The sequence below is a fragment of the Lineus longissimus genome, chromosome 10 (genome assembly GCF_910592395.1).
Source record: "Lineus longissimus chromosome 10, tnLinLong1.2, whole genome shotgun sequence".
Taxonomy (NCBI): domain Eukaryota; kingdom Metazoa; phylum Nemertea; class Pilidiophora; order Heteronemertea; family Lineidae; genus Lineus; species Lineus longissimus.
Window position 1 is genome coordinate 8,686,669 of NC_088317.1, and position 22,724 is coordinate 8,709,392.

At 38.0% G+C, this 22,724-nt stretch overlaps 1 long non-coding RNA gene across 1 annotated transcript in view; it reads left to right on the forward strand.

The window, feature by feature from the left end:
• Positions 1 to 21,406, forward strand: part of LOC135494569 (uncharacterized) — a 36,571-nt gene extending 15,165 nt beyond the window's left edge. Inside the window, exons 2-3 of the long non-coding RNA XR_010448402.1 lie at positions 19,845 to 19,912; positions 21,275 to 21,406. This is a non-coding gene — a long non-coding RNA (uncharacterized LOC135494569). The remainder of the gene's footprint in view (positions 1 to 19,844; positions 19,913 to 21,274) is intronic.
• Positions 21,407 to 22,724: the final 1,318 nt, after the last annotated feature.

Genomic DNA, 22,724 nt, shown 5'->3' on the forward strand with positions numbered 1-22,724 from the left:
CTAGCCCGCGACGCGAAGTAAAGTGAATATCGTCTCCCGATATAAGAGAGTTCAGGTTCACTAAGACTGAACGGTCATGTGCAAAATATTGAACAAATGTCTGTCCATGCATCAAGATGCAACACGTTTGAATTATTCCAGTATACCCTTCGTGTATACACAGTGTAGGCCTCTACACAGTCTGTTCAGCATTCAGTTCGAGTCGTTTCTGACCGGATATCTCCGTGGTCCTACTAAAGATTTCTCGTAGCGACCACTACCGATCACCACTCCATAGTGACGCGCTTCAACGTTAAACATGTCCCCCTGACAACCACTCCGTCAATCGCGGACGGCATTACTCGGGTAAAGTAGGTCATTCGATCGACCACAGTTCAACACGATCCCTTTTGTGTCACCATGTACGCTCCGTGCGTACGACTGTATGCATCAACGTGTCCACAGGGACTAAACTCAATATATCTCAAACTAATTTATTTGCCTTACAACCAATGCTCCTAACATTTTGTCTTGATTTTTATCGTAATTTCGTCCAAAACTGTCCCGTTCCGAAATCCCGTTACACAAATTGACGCGATCGTACTGGTGTCTTTACAACACACAAGACATATTCCGCCCAAACCGCGCACCGCGGCAGTCTTCACTGGTTGGCGCGGACAGAAACAGATGGAAAGGAACTGAAGAAGGTCGATGGCAGTTTAAAATCTGCTACTGGAGATAAACTGAAGATATTAGGCATGGTTGACCTGACCTTCCAACTTGGATCCTTGGAATTTGAACATCCGACAATGGTTGTGGAGAATCTGACTCATGACTGCCTCTTAGGGAGCGATTTCTTTACAACCAATAATTGTGCAATCGATTATAAAACAGCGACGCTGAGGATTGGTGAGAAGGAAGTACCACTCCGGAATCACCGTGAGGAGCCAAAGGTCTGCCGTGTTGTTCTGGGAAAACGAGTAACTATTCCTGCCAATACGGAGGTGATTATTCCGGGGAAACTAGCCAAATCACCATCAAAAAGTCATTTGGTACCAGGACTAGTTGAAACAGGATATAACCAGCAAAGATTCACAACAGGAAGATATCTGGCGGCTTCGGACCATGGTAAGGTGCCAGTGAGAGTAGCCAATTTCTCGGACAAGCCAGTGACAATACAGTCAAATCGAACAATTGGATGGTTTCATACAGTGGAGGAGATCAGTGCAGCTGAGGGACTGGAACAGTATCGGCGAAAGGATCTGGACTTCATGCCACCGAAGAAAACGAAACGATCAAGACGCCCGAAAAAACCAGAGAGTATTTCACTGGAAACTAAAGTGCCTGTCAGTGAGCAGAAAAAGCCACAGGTTAACATTGCGAACATTAAGACGGTGGATAACTCTGAGTCTGACAATAATTGCAAGGATAAGTCTTCAATTTCCAGTGAGGTTCCTGATAATGAGGCTGCACAAGCCCGGTTAGAAAAGCTTCTGGAAAAACTTGAGATAAAGGATATTGACATAACCGTGGAACAAAGAGAAGTAGTGACATATCTTATCGCAAGACATCAATATGTTTTCTCTATGGGAGATTTCGACTTGGGAAAGACCACTGTCATACAGCATACCATCGACACAGGAGATGCGGTGCCGATCAAGCAGCGAGCAAGACGTGAACCTTTTAATACTTCCATCTCCAATTCTGTCATTTTGTTGTAACATTCTGGGAGATCGAATGTTTTTTCACCAACACTCTCGGGAAGGGGGAACACTAGAGTAATTTCCAGTATTTTACCAAACTTAATATAATGAATACAAAGATCCTTAATTTTATATCTTTCACCCATTTCTGAATCTTCAAACTTACCATAAAGCTTTTTTTGTTTTGTAATTTAAATTTCTGTTAAAATAGTCATAATGAGCACAAAGATCTTTTGATTTAGGTTGGAACCCCATGTTAAAATATTTGTTTAAATTGTCGTTTATCATTCCTCACCTAAGAAATATCTGTAGTATAGTACTTCTAGAAATATTGTAGTTTAGATCTTTTTTGTTTATTAAACCCTCCATTTATAATACTACTTTTTTTAAATAGACGAATAATTAAGTTGAATTAAAAAGAAATGGGTTTCATAATAAATGAAAAATATTGTAAAGAAGCCAAATTTGAGTACTACTTAACATACCAATTAGATATAAAATCCATTACTTTGAAATCGATAACTTTTTACAATTCATGGTAGACTGATGATAACGTTCCGGGTATTACCGAATTGGTAAAAATGGAAAATGACTCAAGACAACAATCCGACTCTATCTATGATGGTCATTTCAGTTTGTTCAAACTTTGCTCCTTTATCAATGAGCATATCAAAAATCTTTCAGAACATGTTAACATCAGCTGTGACAATAACGATTACCTTATCATTGAAAGTACTGAGGACAAGTTGTTGATGTTGAAAGATTTCTATCTTGGTGATGAATATTTTACAATAGTAAACACATTTTTTGGCTTTAGAAAAACTAAATTCACCAAGAAAGGAAAATGCTACTCCACCAAGCCACTTAATTTTTACAGGAAATATCTGTTCCTACAAGCTGATTTGATTGACAAAAGTAAGACACTCTTAAACAATAAACCATCTGCAATTTTCTGCATTGTACCTGTGGAAGACGGTGACCAGATTAAGATGCAACAATACAAACCGAATTGTAAGAAAATGGTAAATAAGTGTACGAATCACATAAAACTAGAAATCACTGATGAGAATGGTAAACTAATTAATTTCAGAGGAACAGAGGTTTCTTTAGAATTAAGAATATAGTTAAACTCTTGTGGTAAAGTACAACTTTGTTGCTAAGGACGAAGTCTTAAGGACGAAGTCTGATGAGATCATTCCTTTAATGGAATTTTAAGTTTTTTATTATTTTTGTAGGCTCCTGTAGGAGCCAACGCTCCGACCAGGACTTACATTTTTAAATTTTTAAGATTTAATTTAATTTTTCAGTTTTTTTAGTTTTTTTTCCTGTTTTTTATTTTATTTAATTTTAAGAATTTTTAAATTTTTTTTAAATTTTAGATTTATTGAACAAATGAGATTTCATGATTTTGGTTTTTATTTTACCCTTTGTAAACAAAGTAAATATCAGGATTTCCCTTAAAGGTTTACCTCTGGGGTTCCATCATCTTGTTGAGTCGTTCTGGTAGATAAGTTGTAATTTCAACGATACTACCCAATTTTGAAAACACTAGAGTAATTTCCAGTCTTTCACCAAATTTACTATGTGCTAAACAAATATATTTTATTTTGTATTTTTCACCAATTTCTAAGTCTTCGAGTTTACCATAATTTTTTTGGTGTTAGGTTTGAAATACATGTTCAAATCCACTAACAATTTTGAAATATTTTGGACATTTTCGACTTCTTTATTTTCACTTATTTTACCCTCCATGTATAATACTTATTTTTCTTAATTAGATGAATTATCAAGTTTTTAACAATTTAAGAAACAAAATATATCTTAAATGCAACAAATAAAGTATCAACCTAAAAAAGATTTTTGTCGAGATTGTCTTTCTGAAGTTTTAAAGAAAAACTACAACCACCATCTTAAATCTGAAAAACATTTTAAAAAACCCAAAAAAATATCAGAGGAATTAAATAGAACACTAACGTCTAAGAATGAAGTTCCGGTGGGAGCCGGCGCGTTTCACGCTACTTCGTATTCTCCAACAGGAGTTGACACCCCATCGAACGAACCTCCTCCAATTCAGAACAAAGAGCCGGTGGGAGCTCCGGCAAACGAAACTATTAACAGTTATGTTAACGCTTCACAACTCACAGAAAAAGAGGAAGATTTTTTTATCAATGGCGGGAAAAATTAAAGGAATAGAAATAGTGAACAAATTTGGAAGAAAGGAAAAAAAAATACCTTCAAATTTTGTAACTGTGCAGTTTAGACAACCACAAGTAGAAACAGACTTGTCGAATTACAAAGAGAAATTTGTTGAGATTTTGTCACTTCTAAAAAGCTATCATTTTAAACAGGTACTGCTGGTATAAAAGGTGGAGGCGGGCACCAGGTTGGCAAATGGCTGGGTGGCAAATTTGAATTCAGAGCTCCTGTACATTTTCACAATGTCCTTCCTAATTGTATTGTTTCCTTTCCTGGGAAGCTGTCCTGCCCCCAGCCACCCTGGCCACTTGGTTGCAACACATGGTTGGCAATAACATAAATTACATTCCTCTCTCTGTGGATCACGAGGCACACGAATCTGCTGCCTTTCTTCTACAACAGGCACAGCTGGAACTGGGTTAGTGTTAACCCCTCCACCCTCTACAGTGTCTACTGGTAATGCTACATTGTCATCAATAATTCCAACAAGTTCAGCAGCAACCACTCTATCAACTGTGTCTGCTTCAACTGAGTCTGAATCACACTGTATTCCAACATCATGATGCATAACATCAAGTTCTTCAATATCCAAATTATTAAAATGAATTATTCCCCATATCAACTCTTTTTGTTCAGCTGTAACCTAGCAAATGCAATATTTCCTTTCTTTCCATGATGATAAAACTTGGTCTAACACAGCCCAAATAAAACTAAGAAATTCACCTCACGAACTAGGTCTTACCAACATGAGGGGTGATAGGTTAGTCTGTCATCTATGAAGAAACCTGGCCATAGAAACTGTCCATCCAAAGCTCCCACAATATACCCCGGTAGCCGAACAGTTTTTTCTTTTTTATATCCCTGCCAATTATCCTCCTTGGTTTTCTGGAGTCCTTCACTAATTCTGTCGAAGTTACTTCCCTATCCTGCTGTTCATTCCAATCTAAAACAGCCAAGTTACTACGGATATCATATGCTGATTTCTCAAAAACTATCCTTTTGTCATGAAACTGTAATATCGCATTATTGAATGATTCAATAAAATGTGTGTCCTTGCAACAAATGTACAACTCCAGTTTCTTGAATGCAGGCATACCATGAAGGAACTTTCTCAAGGCCTCCACTGCTTTTGGGTTGACAATCGGTTCCTTGCTAGGTTCATAGCCAGGATCAGACCTGCAAGGGATGACAGTGACTGTGATCGTCTTGATAGTGTGGAATGATACTGTCAATTCCTTCCTTGATCTTTTCAGGATCACCATTGCATCTTTTGATGTGGTAATACACATGGGTCTTTACTGAACCTGCTTTATCCGCCAAGTCTCAAACCAGGTTTTCCCTTCTACTTGTACTTGTACCCCGATGTCAGCTTTTTCAATCCAGCAGCTATGTTTTTAGTCATGTGCCATGTATCCAGAGAATTGTTGGACCATGCTGATCCCTGACAAACTTGGTGATCTGAGTGGTGATCTGAGCGACTCGTTCGACTTGCCAACTAACCCCTTAGGCAAAGAAGAGGGTGCTAAACACTTGGAGCTCACAACAGGTCGGACCTTAGGAGGTTCTGGAGGTGGGGACCTCCTCCGAGTACGATTAGGAGCAGAACGAGCATGACAGCGACTAAGGTGCTCCTTGGGACTAATATTGTCTGGAGCATTGTCTGTTAAATCCTTCCCACTAGACTTAGGGCACCTTCGACTGAAATGACCCTTCTCGCCACAGTTGAAACAAACAACATTTTGCTGTCGTTTCGGTTTATGTGCCTCAATGGCAGTCAACTTGCCCTGCAATCGCTGAACTTGGTCAGTGAGAGACTTGACGACATCAGACTCAGGACCAGAACCGACAGTGACCTGACTAACATGTACGAACTCCTGCTCCAAAACCCGAGCCTGCAACAACAAGGAGTGATATGGCACAAAAGAATCATAAAGATGGCGGAGACCAAGCCGAACCCTCTCATACCTCAATCCAGACCAGAATTTACTACGCAGCATCTCTGGGCTGGTGACAGGGACGGCATCTCCTAGCAGATTCAATATATCCTCAAGACGACAACCCCAAGAGGCGACTGATTCGCCAACCCCTTGGGCTGCAACATAAAATTTCTCCAACAGCTTCTCCGCTGGCAGGACATTACCAAACATGATATCAAATTTATGGAGGATTTCCTCGACAGGACATCTTCACCCATGTGCAAGAGAACATCCGATGCAGGATACTTCAACGATTGACGAATGGCCTGCAGCACAACGCGTGGCTGCTCAGCCTTTTGCAAGCATTTTACCTCATATCGCCACTGATTGAAAGACACAGAATTCTTAACATCCTTTGAGCCGGAGAATGTAGCAATACGCGGCTTACCATGTGTAGAAACTTGAATCGGCTGAGAATTGTACCAAGGCTGAGATAAAGACAAGCCTGGCGAATTGACTGGTTGTGCCTGGTAACCCGACCAAGGTTGCGACATGGGCAGAGTTGAAGTCTGCCCTGAAGACACAGGAAAAACAGGAGTTGACCACTGCTGAGGAAGATAAGAAGGCCGCCTATGCGAAGAAATGCCAGGTTGTGACAAAGACCGTGGCTGTAAGGCAGGATGCCCTGGATGTACCATCGAGTATGATATGTCAGGCAGAGAAGACACAGGTTGTGACGCAAATGCATGCTCCTCGGAGCAAGAAACGACAGGCTGTGAGGACGCTGGTTGTGACAAAGACCGTGGTGAAGAATACTGGTTCTGACTAGTAGTCAAGGGAGGTTGAGATAGAACATTTTGATGACCAACAGGCTGCGACCAAGACAAAGGATTACGAAGGATATGTTGTGACGAAGAAGAATAATGAAGCGTTGATGGAACAGGTTGTGAACTAACTCTGTCCTGAGGCAATAGCGATGTTGGAGAGGGCTTTATGAAAAGTTTACGATGGGGGAGACCATGTGAAGGACGACCCGAGCCCACTGGACCATGAGATTCCGAGGGGCCATCAGCAAATGAAACCCTTCTCCTTGACCCACCGGAACCATCACGGTCAAACACCCCACAACCTTCCATGGAATCGCCCCTTGGTGTACTATAAATGGAACCTTCTTGGGCATTTTCTAACGTAAGGTCTTGTAGGAATGACGGAGTGTCTTCTTGCATTAATGTAGTCATAATTTTGTTTTTTTATAGTTGGGGATAACAAACGAAGGTCCCTAAGTACCCTCAGGGCCCTCCTTTCATCTCCCCCTTCCGATTTGATTGATGGTGATTCCATTCTGATGATGTATAACATTTTTTTGGGATGGTTGAATTTTTTAAAATTTACTTTGACCTGTAATACAAAAGGGAATTCGAAATAGACTATGATGATTTTGGATGTTTTAATGAAGCCTGAAAGAAATTGATGGTGATGCAGCAAAATGACGGTAAACGATGGTGGAGGGATGAAGTGAATGATGAATGTCATGAAATGAATGCAGGGTTAAATAATTGCAAATTATAGACGTGCGTTGTGCCACAAGAAACTTTTTGAAAGCAAAGTAATCGACCAAGTTATTTATGAACAAATCCACCCCAAGCGCTATAAAATTAACCAGGTGACTTTATGACACCAAAATAATCTAAGCCCATGCAAAATCATCTAAAAACCGAAGCTCTATGAAACTCAACTTAAAATGCATTCACAACAAAAATGTACAACTTAATGAACATGCCGGCCATAAGGTACATGCAACATAATGAGAATAACTAAATCAAATGTTAGTGATCACACAAAAATGAATTTCACAGTGTCAGTCAACCAAAAAGAATGTTCCAACGCGGTCACAGTTCAACGTAAGAAACAAAGGAAACGAAAATGTCATTCCCTCTGAGTAGTCAACACAGCTCAGTGTTAAGCGAACCAAACAAAAAAACGAATGTGCACATGACTTTGAGGTTTGATTTGATTTAATGAAATTTTATTTAGAATCACAAGGAGATACAAAGTTACAAAAGGTATAAGTTTCCAGGGCTGAGGCACAATGTGCATTATTAGCCCTGGAGTACAAACAATATATTTACAAATGATAATGGACCACATAAGGAAGTATAAAATAATAACAAGCAAAGAGGTAGGAAGAATAAAATTTTGTAATTTTGAGATGCAGCGCTGCAAGCCCTTTCAATGGTCGGCAAAGTAATTTACCACAGCAAAAATAAATTTGGCAACTCTTTCAACCACTTTCTTGTTAGTAGCTGTTGAAAGGGAACTGTGACCATACAAAAGGGCTTGCAGGCGCTCATCTATGCGGTTAAAATTGACAAAAGAAAGTTGGTCAGCAACCCAGGTCATTGAACAGTGAGACACGAAGATCTAGAAGTGGAGGGCAGTCGAGAAATATATGTTTTGTGGATTGATTCTTAAAACCACAGGTGCAGGATGGGCTTTGTACATTAGTAAAATTATGACTAAACAGGCGTAATTTAAAGATCAAATCACACCTGGTTCTATTTAGATATAGTTCTTCATACCGGGTTAAATCTAATTTAGTGGAGACAAGCGGGTCTTTTGGCCCTTTCCGAAGTAATCTAAGATTATATTTAAATGAATTACGCGATAAACATTGCTTGACTTGGAGGTAGAACACCCCCGTACGCGTCGCGATTTTCAGCTATTCGAATATTAGTATATACACGATCTAGGCGTCGTCACTTCAAATCATCATGCATTATCGATATCGTAGGGTAGACTCCCCGGGTTGGTTTCAATCATTGTTGTTAATGGACGGCTGAGCCCCCAAATGTGGCCGATATTTCGGGCCAGTGGCCAAATTAGCTGCAGGCATCCAGGCACCTGCAAACACATAGAATTAAGGATAAGCAAGGATAAGGTTGTTGTAGAGTGATAAACTCAAGGAATGGCTTTTAATGACGGAATATATTTACAATTTACAGAACACGAATATGTACATACCTGCAAGCACATAAAATTAAGGATAAGCAAGGATAAGGTTGTTGTAGAGTGATAAACTCAAGGAATGGCACTGGGCCACACCAAACATTCACTTAAATAGGTATAAGTATATACATTATGTAATGATTAAAGGTATTAAAGAGCATTAAAACTAGTGTATTGAAAAATGCAAGACCAGCTTGTGCTGCCATCTGGAATGGGCAGCACAACTATTAAAGACATTAACCCATTCTCCCACATGAGGGTTCGAGTCATGGTCGTGCACCCTCACTGGAACATCCTGTTCATCTAAATATGTATATATTTTCTTAGTTTCTATGAGTTCATGTCTCCCTGGAGCTGGATCTTCATATTTGGACACGACCTCATGGGCAAGTACCTTGTGAGTTTTATCCCCCAAACACAAAACATCAGTAAATCTGGAATTCTTGCGCCAGCAGTGTCTTGCATTTGTCGCAATGTCTATGCCATCAAGTCCACTTGTTTCGACAGAGGCGGCAATTTCTTCCAACAAAGCATCACCCTCCGATTCCTTTGTGGCGGCGTCAGTCACAGTTTTATATGTTTCAGCTAATGCCGTCAAAGATTTTTCCCCAATTTTCCCTACACCAGCACCATCACACACTCTTTCATACTGATGTGGTAAAATCCCAGAATCGAAATAGGCGTGTGCCATCCTTAGGTTAGTTAAAAATTGTCCTCCTTCGACATGAGGAGAGGTTGTCCAACTCATCTTATGGGCACCATTTTGACATGCAATATCAAAAATAGCAACATGCCCATCCATCCTTTCTGTCATTATTCCCATTTTCGATATGCAGTCCCGGTGATGCAAACACAATTTATCAAAGAGGTTCTCCAACGACTGTTTTGATGTAATGAATAATGGTTGCTCAATTTCTGATCTCTCACAGTACTGGTACGAGTTGCTTCTTGGTTCACTTTGGAGTGATTTGTTATTCTCAACTGTCATTTCCACATCACGACAAGTATTTTTTCTTATTATGAAGTTAATAGAATTCCACAATTTCATTCAAAAACCTGTAGTTTGATATTTTCGATATGGTTCCACCACCTAGGTGTTTTTTATCAAGTCTATATTGTTATAAAGCGAAAGTTTCTCTGCGTCGCTCTCGCACGTAAATTCCAAGCAGCCACGAAATTTCTTCTCCGATGATTTCTTCTGCTTGTAGCGCTCTTTTCTCTCACGAACCTTTGATGGACTGTCAGAAGGAAATTGTTTTCTTAGATTTTCAAGACGTTCCCTGTCCTTTAATCGCAGTTGTTCTGTATCCTCATGGCTTAAACTGGGTACAGATGATGTATCTTGGTCCATGTCTGATTATCTGATGAACTTCTCGTCTATCACTTATTTTTCAAGACTCTCCCTTTAACAGTGAGCCAGCAGCCTCCCCTACTTCTGAATGGAACTTTCTGATCGGTTTATAGACTTTGTTATGTCCTAACCAGACATATTAGAATGCTAAATGATATGAACCATATGTGTCGAATCTTTATTTCATTTCATTTTCCCCAGAAACTGGCATTTCTGTCAGGTTCAAGTATCTTAGTCAAATGACCCATGAATGATGATTGAAGACTTCCTTGTACAGAAGCCAATTCATGCAGTGGGACCACCTCAGAATATCTCACATGAAGTCATGTTTTGAAGATTTTTGAGTTTTCAGACAGTTTGAATATTCCCGAATGAATGAGACTCGATACACTGTCAATGAAAGTCTGGTAATACATCTCAAGAAGGCCAAAATCAACCATTTTATAGGGAATAGCACCCTCCTATTTCATTTCTGAAATGGCCCCTGGTTCTTTCGCCAGGCATATTGTTGCCAACAGCTTGAACTTGTTTACATTGTTAGAAAGTGGAAGAAGTTACACTTTATCTCTAGCAAAACTAGCATTTCTGGAAGCTAAACTATTGAACACAAAATATTGTTTGCCACCTCCATGAAAGTTGTACAGTACACCTAATAGGCACATGGTCATTTCCCGCCAAGTATTCAATTAAGCTATATTTAGGTGATGTGCCAGCAGATGCATGCTGCTGCCTGAGTAGTTATCAGCCAGGTATCATGCACTGCCTGACTCATGCCACTGGGAACTAGCGGTACCTGTTTAAGATAAGTATTAATGTGGAAGTTAATTTCTCTCAAGCTTCTTTTTTGAAGATTAACAATGAAATACGCCATGGAATTCAAAATCCTTTTGAAGTTGTTTTTTTAAAATCAAAACCAGAAGTTGCCGTACAAACATGTTTGGATTACATTACAAAAGATAAACAGAGCGGATTTATTTTTAGTTGCGTACAGAGATACCAAAGGTGGGCACTTCATTAAACTTCCTTTCAAATCTAGTTCGATAATTAATGTACAATGTAATGACGGGAAGTGTTTTTTGTGGAGTTTGTTAGCAGCACGTTACGAACCAATTAATCACCATTGTAATTCTAGCTCTTACGGGGCATATGAAGGTAAAATAAAAATAAATAATTTTCCAGTGTGTGTAAAAAAAGATGTGCCAAAAATTGAAAGAGAAGATAATTAAGATTAATATTTTTGAGTTGGTGAGAGCACAAGCTCCAGCGGGGCAAATAAGCAATTAAATAATCTGTTAGGTTACTGTGGTGATCTCGGTCTTGACGGCACCGTTGCTAACTGTTGCGAACTGTTGCTACGCAGGGTGACGTCATCACCGGGTTTTGGCGCATCCTCCTCCTGTGACGAATGTCGATGAAGCCGACGTCTTCGGGCGACGTCGGGCGGTCACGGCAGGGGATTGTTGCAAAATGTATGTACGTTGTTGCAAGAAAAAGGCGGCAGGAGAGTGCACGAAATAAAAAGAGAGACACCGTATTTGAGCCGTTTTATTGCATTTATTACAAGAAGAGGAGCGGAAGATTATTACATTACACTTTGGAACCACTCTATCTATCTGATAATTTTGAGGATGAAAACGTAATAGATAGTTTGTACTACCAAGAACATTATATGCTTCTGAAAAATATATCTGTGTTTTTTCGTAATAATAGCAGTAATAAAAGGTATTTATGTAGAAGATGTATGAATGCTTTTGATAGGGAAATAACTCCAGTTACTCTGAAAAAGAAATGTGGGTGCATGATTATTGCGAAGTCAAAATGCCGCAGAAGGGAAGTGCATCAGCAAACCTAAAATTTAAAAACCACTCGTTTAAAAATAGGGTTCCTTTCATTGTGTACGCCGATTTCGAAGCAACTAGTGATAATTTAAATGATTCAGATTGAGTTCTAGTAAATGTTACCAGCGAGGGATCAGAAAAAACTAAGCGATTAAAAATACAAAAAGCCTCTGCGGTGGGATGTTATATTCATTCAGATTATCCAGAACTTTTTGAAAGCACATATTTTTCATACCGCGGGGAGGATGTGGCTGATTGGTTTTGCGAATGGTTAATGCAGAAGGAAGATGAATTTGGGAAACCTTTAAATACAAAAGTAGAAACGGAGTTGACTAACGAAGAACAAGAAAAGTTTGAGTTGGATAAGAAAAACCGAAACTGTTATTATTGTGGCAACGATAATAAGAATAATGAAAAGTAAGTTAGGGATCATGATCATTACAGTGGTAAGTTTAGAGGTGCGGCTCACAACTTTTGTAACCTCATCGCAAAACATGCCACCTTTGTACCGATTTTCTTCCACAATCTTAGTCACTATGACTCTCATATTTTCATTAAAACCCTGGTTAAAAAAAGCATTGATTAAGAAGACAAAAAAGTAACAGACTGAAACTCCTTCCCAAATCAGCCGAGGACTATATTTGTTTTCAGTTTGGTTGTTTTCGGTTTTTATATTCCTTCATATTTCTACAATCCGAATTGGACAACATCACCAAATTAATGGTAGATTGTGACTTCAAAATCCCCAGGAAGTTTTATCAAGGCAACGAAGACTTCAAAAACTGAGAAAGAAAGGTTCTGCACCATATTCCTTTTACACCTTACAAGAAAGCTACAACGAAGAAACACTCATAGAAGATATATTTTGTTTAATTATTTAAAAAATAAAATGGAATCTCCAGAGGTGTATCAAAAGCAAAATAGATTTTGGGTCACTTCAAAGCGAAATATCAGAGCTCCCGATGGGACCATCGAAAGTTTATAGATTTGTATCTAAAATATGATGTGTTACTTTTGGCAAACCTTTTTTAAAAATGTAGAGAGGTCAATTTAAACTATTTTGAAATCGACCCTTTTCATTGTTACTCCACTCCTGGTCTCACTTGGCAAGCGTGTCTGAAATATACAGGCTTCAATCTCGATCTACTAACTGAAGTTGATTCTTTTCTGCTATTTGAAAAAGCAATAAGAGGTGGAATTTCTGGGGTGATGGGAACTAGATATATCGAAACTGATGACCAACATAAACTTCTGTATGTCGACGCAAATAATCTTTACAGTTGGGACATGATGCAAATGTTACCTGAGTCTGATTTCAGAGTTTACGAAGAAATACCCAAAATAACAGAAGAGAATATAATGAGTATTTCTGAAAATTCTCCGATAGGTTTTTATTTTGAAGTCGACCTTGAATACCCAGAAAAAAATAAAGTTTAAATCCTTGAATTTTCCGTATTGTCCGGAATCATTATTTATTCCCTACGAGGAATTGGGTGACTACCGGAAGGAATTGCTGGGGATGAGAAGAGACCAAAGGTTGAGAAACTTATCTTGAATCAGAAAAATAAGAACAACTTACATAGTGCATTACAGGATTTTACAATTTTACCTAAAGCAAGAAATGGTGTTGAAAAAAATTCTCTGAGGCAAAAAAGTTAAAGGGAATAAGTAAACATGTGGTAAGAACTGGGGTTTCATTTGATGACTACTACAGTTCTTTGTTTGATAAAAAAAACATGGTATCATGATATGAGGGTTCTGAGATCTGACAAGCACAATATGTTTGTAGAGGAAGTTAATACAAGAAGTTTAAATCCATTCGACGATAAGAAATCTATTTTAGACGGTGGAATTTCAACGGTTCCGTATGGAGCCGATTCCCGCTGGGACGACAACACTATCATTGAATCAAATGTCTATTTAAGAAAAAAATAAATAAATGGAACAAAATTTAAATTCAAAATTTAGAAAAAATAAGCGTAATAATTGAGGATAATATTTCCGCCGGAAAATCAAAGTTAATTGAAAGTTTGAAAGAATTTATCGAAGTAGAGGTTATTCCAGAACTTATAAATGAATGGAAAAATTATAACGGAAAAAATATGTTGGAACTTCTGTACAATAACCCTAAAGAATATTCAGACGAATTTCAAAGGATGGCACTGGAAACATCTTCTAGAAATAATAACAATGCAGATTCTGAAAAAAACAATAATTTCTAAGATAAGTATTTTCTCCACATATCACGTCTTTTCACATTTGAGTAATTTTGAGGGGGATTTAACTCAGGGTCAATTAACAAATTTGGGGAAGAATTATTCTGAATATTTTTATGAAATGCGTGATACAGGTAAACTTCCAACGTTCATAATTTATCTTAGAACATACCCACAAATTTGTTATGGGAGAATTCAAGAACGAAATCGTCCAGAAGAAAGATCTATTAGTTTAGAATATTTAAATTATGTTCATTACCAACATGAGGAAACATTCATTGAAAATAGAGAATATTTGTCTATACCTCCTGGTGTTATTGTTTTAGACGGAAATGATAACATAGAAAATGTAAAAAATATATTTATTAACCTAATGCAAACTGATAAGCTTAAATGCTGTTCAAAATGCAAAATAAATAAACCCTATGAATATTATTTCAAAAATAGTCAATCCAGAGATGGGTTGCAGGGTTACTGTAAATATTGTAGTAGAAATTATAATAGAGATCGCATGAGAATAAAATATAAAGATCCTAACTTTTATGCTATTCACAAAATGCGGGTTTCGATGAACCGTTGTGATACAATGGGACCGCTTGAAAAATATCTTGGTTGCACTAACCAGTTTTTCATTGATTGGTTGAATTGGCAAAGAGAGGGGAAAATTATTGTAAACGAAGGCTCTGATCATGTTTTAGCGGTGGTGAAGATTGGAGGGGTTCCAGAAGTATGTTGGAATTCGTCAAATATAGACCCGATTAGTCGAGAAAAAAATCGTAGGAAGGGTGCAGGGGTAGATTTAAGTAGGCATGGAAATCAAAAGGCTGATTTTTTTCTAAAACATTATGAGTGTTCAAACAAAGAAGAAAGGAATCTAACTTTCGAGTGTTATAACCTTATGATTGATAAACTTAAAAAAACACTTAAAAAATCGATTTAAAAAACACTTAAAAAATTGATTCAAAAAAACACTTAAACTTTAGATTGAAAAAACATTAAAAACATTCGACTCTAAAAAACACTTAAAAATTCGATTTGAAAAACACTTAAATATTCGATTTAAAAAAACAATTTAAAAATATTTAAAAAGCACTAAAAAAATTCGACTTTAAAAAACACTTAAAATCATTTTTAAAAACACTTAAAAATTTGACTTAAAAAACACTTAAATATTCGATTTCAAAAAACACTTAAAAATTCATTTTAAAAAACTCAAAGTGATTTTATGATCGATACTGGAAGCCATTCATTGAATTTTTCTGAATAACCTTTCCATTTAACCAAACCGTATTTTTCTCCTTTAACTGTTTTGTAACGTAATTTTTTTTAGATTTTGTATTCGATTTGATCTGGATTTGGAACGTGAATTAATTCCTCTGTATAAAAATAACCGTCTATAATTTCTGACTGATAATCCTCGAGTTGGTAGACGATGGATTTTGTGAAAACTATTCGTTTTATTTTAAAAACTTCTTCGGTAAAATTAGGAAGATAACCTTTAGAAAATATGGTTTTATATTTGGTTATTCTAATGCTGCCGCCAATCTTGTACTTTGGTTTAACATAATCTTTAAGTAGAAATACCCCATAGAGGTTGTACCAAACTGTTCCGGTATCATATTCTTCTCTATCTTCAATTGGTTTCATTCCAATGGATGAGTGAAATGTATTGTTGTAACCATTCACTAGGTTTTCAAGAATATCCAACCATTTGTTAGTCTCTTTTGCAGTGAAATATTTCCACATTCTAGTTTTTAAAGTACGATTAAATCTTTCTACAACAGCTGAATCAGCTTGCCATTGTTGATCCACGTAAGAAACCATTGTTTTTCGAAAAGTGAATTTTTCGGTTATTGGTTTGTGAAGTTGGTAGGTTGGTAAACTAACTAGGAAATCCTTTAATTCCTTTTTCTTGATTGCCATTTTATCTGTTTTTATTTTTCTCCAAAGTTGGCTTTCATTTGTATAGGCCCCAATACTTTGGGGATTAAAGTATAAATCTCTAAGCTATTGTTCGTTTGAAACATTGTTCGCTGAAACTTCATTCGTTGGATAACCAACTCCTGTTGAAACTTCGTTCGTTGGAACTTCATTAGCTGGAACCTTTTCGGTGGTCATTTACTTACCATTTTCTTATTGTTTGTAAATGGCTGGAATGTTAATTGGTGCCGTAGTAAACGCCGTCGCATTTTCTGGAGCGGGATATATTTTCAAAGCCATAGACAAAAATGGTTATCAAGACGAAATGGAGAGACATAATTGAGCGATTGAAAAATTACAAAGGGAATCTAAGGCTTGGGATGAACATCGAAAAGAAACCATTCATTTCGTTAACCTTCAATTGAAAAGAGAAAATGAAAGCGCAATTCATTTCCGAAATGTTAGGGAGGGGTGTTTTTTTATTTTTTTCGATTTATTTTGATGTGTGTGCAACGTGGAAATGTTAGAAATGTTGGATATCGTTTGTAGTGACTCTGGGGGTTGACGTTTTTACGTGAGTAGTTGATTTCAACCCTTTATTAGGTAGTTTTTTTAGAAGATCAGTGTTAAGGAAATTCAGTGTTTTTTGGGAGGGTGTAGAGTAAGGGCATATTGCTGGTCGGTTCCCAAATTAACCATTTTAGAATTGGAAATGGGGTGCGGAGAGCCGATTTTGCCCTTTTTCGTTCGCTTGGCTTGTTTTTTCGGGAGGTTCCCCGCAATATACCCATACTCGCACATCAAAACCAATTTTCTTACATGCAAAACCAGGATTCGTAACATTAAACATAGGTTTCTCAGCCAAAAGCTACGTTCTTTCGACCGAATTCTGGTTTAAGATCTTGAAACTATACTTCGACCTTCAAAACTATGTTTCGTTGTGTCAAAACCAGGATTCTTATTTTCAAATACAAGTTTCGCTCTCGAAACCTACTTTCTTTCCACCGAAACCAGGTTTCAAACTCTAAAAGTACTAACTCGTCTGCATTGTCGGGTACAGTCCTTGAAACCTTGGTCTTCCTTCTTCTACCTATCCTTTTCCTGAAATATGATAGGGTTCGGAAGTGAGTGATAATCGGTTTATATGAATGCAGTAACTACTGGTATGATGATATTGTTTTAGCATTCCTGGTCTTGACTTATCTCCGAGGATTAAATAAAACTGGCCTGATTATACTCGAAAAATATCCTCACCGTTCGCAGAATTTCGTACCAGCTATATGATGCCTGGAATTTGGCATAATGCGGCTTTCTTCGAAGAAATCCCTCACGTTCTTCCTCAGGTAACTGCTCCAACCATTCTCTGAGCAGAAGCATCGCTCTCGTTTGCAATTCTTCACGGCAGACAGGAAATCCATGTAATATTCGATCTAGAAACCAAGCGTGTAGACTGTTCTCCATTACTGGCGATAGACCTGTAAAATTACAATAAATACTGTCTTTAGGTGAGCTGCAGCAAAAAAACATGACATACTAAGTACATGTAATACGAGGTATGAATAAGCAATATATGGTGAGGCAGGTAAGGGCGGGAGTGGCATTCCTGACTGCAGTTACTGGTTGTGACCATGCATCTACTGGGTTGTGACAATCCAAAGATCATCGTCGCAACTAGTGAAATTAACCTACTGTTACAACCTTCAAATCGTAATCGCGCTCTTTATATGAATTCATGAAATTATATGATTGTACAACCAGATGGAGCAAGTCAAGCTCTCTGGCTGGTAGTCATCTAGTTAAAATGATCCATTCTTAAACAGCATTACACGACTAAATTTCGCTGTTCGCACACTTGAATACCCTCGATTCAAATTTTGGACGCCGACTATTGAAAGTCCCGTTTTCTCAGATACAGATACGTAACATAATTGGCATTATCATATATAGCTCAATAACAAAGGCTTTGCTTGATGGAGCCCGTTTGGCGAATAACGTTCCCTAAGACGAGTATGAAGGGCAAATGCAAGCATAAAAGCCTTCTCAAAATGTTTTTCGTACGCCATTGCTTGGATCACCCTGGAGAATGAATTTCCCAGATGGCCAAGCATCTTATCAGTCCTTCAAACTTACCGAGCAGACTTCTCCCAGGGCCACTCGAGGCCTGGGAGAATGGCTGCCTCACAAGAAAAACATCCAAAATGTGCGCTCGTTGGTAAATTTTCTAAAATAAACTGTGCCCATCTGGTAACGCGGACCATATGTCATCATGTGGGCCACAATTTTTGTGGCCCATAAAACATGTTTTAAATTGAGAACACGTCTTATAGTTGACGTAAATAAAGATACCTGACACGAACATTTTAAAGATGTTAAAATCTTTGTCGCTATTGTAATATAGTATTTTGCTTAAAACAGTATCATTATATAAACAAATCCACTTGGCTGTCATTTTTAAATGACAGCCAAGTGGATTTGTTTATCAGGTTTAAAAACCTGATGACAAGTTTTTTTGGCAGATAATTCACAATAATCATGCAGGCAATGGTAAATATTTGGCATTGATATTCTAGCTAGTGTCGTATAATATATTTTAGTTCAATTTATTGTTTATTTGCCGCTTTGGAGAAATTATGAATGACCTGTGATAGCGAGTGACGTCATCGATGTTTATGTAAATTGTCATTAACTAATCACATAGCTTTAATTTTTAGATGTGTCTAGGGGTTAATGATAAAGAGCACCAGCGGAAGTGGGGAGCCCATTGACCCCTAGAAATAGAGATTGGGAAAGGAACCATCCACACCCTGGAGAATCAAAATTGCCGAGCATATTATCAGGCCCTCCAGTTTGCCCGTCCCGGGAAAGGGCAATTTATTTGATAAGGTTCGAAGAAACTGCGTTGCTGGGTTTTTCAACGAATTATTGTTGTGTTCATCATCTGGTGATAAGATTCTTTAATCATGATTTGCACGATAAAGAGAAAAAATGCTCTGTTGATTCGGCCTATGGAAAGAGTATGCATGGATAAATTTTGTGCGTGGACCACAGAGTAACCCGCTGGTTAATTCACCTCGAAATTTAGTGTAAATGATGACATATGGTCCGCGTTACCAGATGGGCACAGTTTATTTTAGAAAATTTACCAACGAGCGCACATGTTGGATGTTTTTCTTGTGAGGCAGCCATTCTCCCAATCCTCAAGGAACCCTATCCGGGGCAGTATGCTCGGTGAGTTGGAAGGCCTGATAAGATGCTTGGCAATCTGAGAAATTCATTATCTAGGGTGCTCCAAGCAATGGCGGACGAAAAACATTTTGAGAAGGCTTTTTTGCTTGCATTGGTCTCATACTCGTATTTGTCCTTCAAAACCTCCTTGATTCCTCATTGTGCTCAGGTCTGGATTAAAATTCCGAAATTTGTTTGGGAAAAAAATAGTTTCAATTTTGTTTTAGGTATGTCAACCAGATGGCTGTAATTTAGTTTCAAAGTTCAGACCGAGTCGGGTATAAAATAATTTGTCTGAACCTCGCCAATGTATTTAAAACGTCGATAATCCATATTTTTGTGCAAGGTACTAGTATTCGGTATACCTATTATTATTATTAACAAGGTTCGATCAAAGGTGTCCAAATCATCATTTGTCATAATTATTTGTCATCGTATGTTGGAAAAGACAAAATAAGCCGGGGCAATTCATATGGTGATATTGTCATTTTCAGCTAATATTCGATCAATGACATGGATTGGTCTCAATGACATCAAGGACCCGACAGATTACATTTGGGAGGTAGGTTTGTTTAACCAAGTATCCTATTAAGGGATAGCTGAACACTGGTCCACTTTATAAAATGGTAGCTGAACACAAATACATAGTGGACAACGGTACACCATTAACCTGATTAACATGACCGTATTTACCATTAACAACATTTCCGCGTGTACGGCGAATTGGATTTTTTGGACACTTTATGGTAAACTTCTTCGAACTTCTAAATGATTGAGACACTATGTCAAACATGTAAGTGGGATATGTCCGTGAACAGATACGGAATGCTTTGGATAGCGAACAAGTTGCAATGATCTGATAAACATTGATAATTCGGCATTTTCGATTCCCCTTTTAAAACTTGAATATTACAGTGTTCAGAGTACATTAACGACCTCTTTAATAATCGGAGGGATCGCCAGGCCTTCGGCTTCCCTTATGTTAGTAGTAGTTGTCAAACATGACTTCGATTCGTGAGATAATTAGGTACAACTCTCAATACATGAAAAGAGTACGCCCATTAACAACGGCTCAGTGCACTCCATTAAAAACCGACCTCAATGAAAGTGTACATCTACTTGGCATTAACAACAAAAATAGAAAATAAATTCGAAAGGTTTATTTTTTGGAAACGTGGAAATAGCGCCGTATAAATGTAACTTTAGCTATTGACTTATTAAAAGTTTACCAGGGTTGATTTGATGGAAAACCGATAATATTTTAAGTAAGTTTGGTCTTTGATAAATCATGCAAATATGCTAGTTAAAATCATATTTCCCCATAATTTTACCTACGAGAAGCGAGAGAATTATCCCACTTTCCTCATTGTTAATGCGTATTCCCAAATGTGGTTTATGCGTGTCTTGTTAATTGTGATACGGCCTTTTACGAGACGGTCAGTTTGAAACAAACACCGTCTGCTACAGGAATTGTCGTTTATGGTAAATGCGGTCACATTAATGGTAAACCGTTGTCCACTGTGACATATCTTCTTATGTCCCGACTTAAGCAACATGTGTAAAATATCTCGCGGTACATCAAACAATGCATTTTCTTTGTACAATGCATTCGAATAAAAACCCTAAATTGTCCCAAAAAAATTATGTCAAATTCAGCCTCAATTACGGACAGGACAACAAAGGCTTTACAACACAGTCACCACTGCTCTTCATTACTTCGCATAGTTTCTTTTAAGGAAAATCCATGAAAGATGCATGAAACAAATATTGCATGAGCCTTTGAGAGTGTGATACAGAGGTTCAATAAAATATATGTATTGCACGAGATTGCTCGACATTGCTTCTCGTGCAACCAAGGCTCTGACTGTTGAAAGAACATTTCCTTTTTCGCGTCATTTTCATTGCTAATTTTGCTTACTTTCAGTTAATTATTACGTTGGAATAGCCACCTTATTACGCTGGAATTCAGTCACGTCGCGGAGTCATTACGATGTCAAATCGAAATTCAAATTCATTATTTGCGAACATACCAAAAAGGCTACAGAGCAAAAAATCTTGACATAAACAACATTTACAATACAAAAATACTCAAATGAAAAATTGAAAGAAATATAAATGTAATGTGTCATGAGAATAGTAGAAAGATAGACTTTTGAATATATTGATTTGTTCTTTGCACATATTTAAAACATGAGCAGTCACGCTCAGTGGAGCATACGTCGCTAACAAGATTTTGTCACTTTCTCCTGTCCTGGACAGTTCTCTCAACTTAGGTCCAGTCCAACCATATCACCCTGACCTCATGTTCTGTCGATCATCGTCTTGTGGTCCTTGCCGATCATCGTCTTGTGGTCCTTGCCCAGCCTGGACGCCGCCCGCCGTGCGAAGTTCCACCCAGTGATGTTGTTCCTGGGATTTCCCAGTGTGTGGCCAAGCCAGTTCCATTTTCTCCTCAGGACTTGCAGTTCTATCTGCACCTGATTTCCTCTCTCCCACAAGTTTCTGCTCGTGACTCTCCCATCTGATGTTTAAGATGCATCTCAAGCACCGGTTGACGAAGGTCGGCAGCCTTGCGATTACAACTTTTGTGGTCCCCCAGGCCCCACATCCATACATCAAAACAGACACCAAAATCATCAGCTCCGGGTCACCGCGATCTCATTATGGACTTATAGCGCGATTATGGGGTTGTAACTATTTTCCTGTATTTTGTCACGAGGAAAGAAAAGCACGCGACTTAACGCCGACCTATTTATGTGAAGTGATAATTAGAAGTTATATAGTTCAGAAAATGATGATGAATAATCATTCCATATCGTCTTTTGAGAGCATTTTTAATTGTAAAAAATATGTGCCTACGTCACAGAGTCTCTGCAATGGTCATTTTTATCACAGTAGTCTCGCGCAGCCAGAAGTTCTTACTTATTAGTCTGTTACTTATTAGTCTGGCGCATGCCATACTTTCTTTGTACGAGACGCTTTCCAGCAGGATGTATGTGGGAAGAAGCAAAAGTGCGCCAGATTACCTAGAGCAGGGGTATATAATAGATTGTGCCAATGAGCATTCCTTCCTCATTGAGTTTTCCCAGAATGATCCATATGTGCGAAGCTCTGTACAGAATTACTTCAGTTCTCGTCAGTGGAATATATCGTATTAGTACAGGTAATCGAGCGTAGGAGAACAAGTAAGTGCCCAAGAGCAAGTTTCATCAGTAACATGGCTCAATATAACCTCCTAATACAAAAATTAGCTCGAGATAATGAGGCAATCTATACTTTTCGACACAATCGAAATATCATAGTAAAATTACAAGATTATCGCATTGGTAAAGACCATATTCATGTCACAACCTAAGAAGGTCTAAGATTATACC